This window comes from Triticum aestivum, chromosome 6A (assembly GCF_018294505.1).
Source record: "Triticum aestivum cultivar Chinese Spring chromosome 6A, IWGSC CS RefSeq v2.1, whole genome shotgun sequence".
Lineage (NCBI taxonomy): Eukaryota > Viridiplantae > Streptophyta > Magnoliopsida > Poales > Poaceae > Triticum > Triticum aestivum.
In genome coordinates this window covers 143,176,411-143,178,658 of record NC_057809.1, presented here as the reverse complement: position 1 = coordinate 143,178,658, position 2,248 = coordinate 143,176,411, and the positions used below count along the sequence as shown (strand labels likewise).

The 2,248-nt window shown below is 43.5% G+C and overlaps 1 long non-coding RNA gene across 1 annotated transcript; it reads left to right on the top strand.

Moving 5' to 3' along the window:
- The first annotated feature begins 241 nt into the window (after positions 1–241).
- LOC123130480 (uncharacterized) lies at positions 242–1,823 on the top strand. Its single transcript, XR_006463839.1, has 2 exons — positions 242–679; positions 1,269–1,823. It is a non-coding gene; the product is annotated as an uncharacterized lncRNA (long non-coding RNA).
- The last annotated feature ends 425 nt before the right edge of the window (positions 1,824–2,248 follow it).

Here is a 2,248-nt window from a genome sequence, read left to right as displayed (position 1 = left end):
TAATGCCTAATTAAAATCCAAACATCCAGCAACACGGCCATGTTGGGCAAGCCATAATTAATTAACTAGGTACTGATACGTCCTAGTGTTTCATTGAGATATAAAATGCATCTAAGCCATCCAAATCAGAGTAGCATGCACGTATGTCATCTAGTCCAGAGAGTGATAAAAGAAATGATAAGTAAAAGGAAACAGTAGCCTAGTACTGTACTACTAGTACTTCGCTGGTTAAGCCCCAGCCCGTGTCTATCCAGAAAGACTACTCAACTTCTCTGCTGTCCCACGAACAGAACCAGCCCGCTCACCTCTCTCTTCCCCCCAAGAACAGAGCACGGCCGCCGTCGCCTCGATCTGCCCCGTCCAGGCATCTCCGGCGACACGACGGACACCTACAGATTCCCCTCGTCTCCCTCTACCATTTCCCCCTATTTATTTGAGCCGTCGCCGCCAAAAACATCGCCACCACTCAATCCTAGCGCCGCCTGAACCACGTCCGGTGGGCTTGCCACCGGCCGCAGTGGCAACGACGTCTCCATGCCTACATCCTCCCCCCAGCGCAGCCACACGCACAAGGCGTGCAGCCATGGGCGTCGGGCGTGTGCGGCTTCACCGGCGCTGCTCGGTTGCCATGGCTTTGCTGCTAACGGTGTGGAGTAGCCACATCCTATTGCTACTACTGGTAAGTACTAATCCTGATTCCTTCTCCATTAAGTGCTTCAAATTTCACAACAAGTGCCTGCTATATATGAACGTGGATGTGCATATATTGTTCATTTTATATCAGGCCCTACTATTCCCCTCTCAGGCATATTGCCTTCTTTCTCTTTCTTTATCTCAAGGCCACAAAATTAATCAAGATTTAATCTATGGTGTGGTCATGGTATTGCTACTGATTAGATCTAGATGCTGTTCCTAACTAGTGCTACTCATCCTTGAACACCATATGGAAGTAAACAGTGGCGGTGAAACTCAAAAAAATAATAATTACTTGTGAGTAGATTATAAACATCAATCTCTCAGTGTTTGCTACAGATTGGCAGGGATTAATAAATAGGACAAGGTAGTATACATAGGAAGGTTGATCTTTTGGATACATACATACATGTCTTAGCAAGTTACTAGTACCTAGGATTTGATTCTTGGCATGTTAGATCTAGTACAAGCCACGGATGTCATTCACAGAAACTTTTACAAGCTTTTGCAATTGATCTAATTAGTTTTGACTAACTTGGGTGTTTACGCAAACATTTTGTTCTTTTTACTGCAAGGTAAATAGATCAAGGTGAATAGATGCTTATGGACTGATTCAAACCGAGGTGGAGATAGATAAGAAATCAAGCAAGAAGGGCTAACACAACAAGGTACTTGATTAGTACCTGGTGGCACATGCAACCCAAAGAGCTTCACAACAGGGGAGGATAGCAGTGTGGCAGAAGGTGAGAAGGCAGAGCGTTTTCTCCAGCGGATGATTGTGTGTGGCCACAGTGAAAGGGATGGCTCCTATTTATAGTGGGGTGAATAGCTATGTCGGTTTGGAGAGGCATTACATCTGGCATGCATGCGTGGTTAGTCTTGCATGCATGCCTCCACTTGTGTCTCTTGTGGGCTGTACTAGGGACAAGTGTAATTTGCTTGGCTGGCCATTAGTTGGCATTTACTTTGTGTGAAGGAAATGAGACAAGGGTCTATAAAATATAGGAAGGTTTGGAGAAGAATTGTTGTGCATGACTAAATGCTATTTGCTGTAATAAAAATAATAATTAAGTGTAGTTATTTCTATTATTTTAATAAATGTTTTGGCAACGCCGTTGAAATTATCGTTATCTAATTTTATTTTATTTACGGTTTTTACATCCTTTCCCCCTTAGAGAAAATTTCGTCGTTGAAATTTGCTGACGCGCACCTCGAAAAGATAAGGATATTTTTCTCGGAGGTCATCTTCTTTTTCCCAAGTCGCTTCTCGCACCGGATGATTTCCCCATTGCACCTTGCAATATCTAATTATTTTACTCCTGAGTTTCTTTTCCTTGGTGTCCAGAAATAATTGGGAAACATGAGGAGGATCCTAGTCGTATTCTGGACACCTCCGAGACTCTCTCAAATGGTGGCTTTACGCTCTTGCGTAATTGGGAAACATGAAATACATCATGAACCCCTTTTAGGTGCGCTGGCAATTCTAATTTGTATTCCACCGTCCCTCTTCTTTTTAAGATCCGATAGGGACCAATATATCGCGAACTTAGTTTTC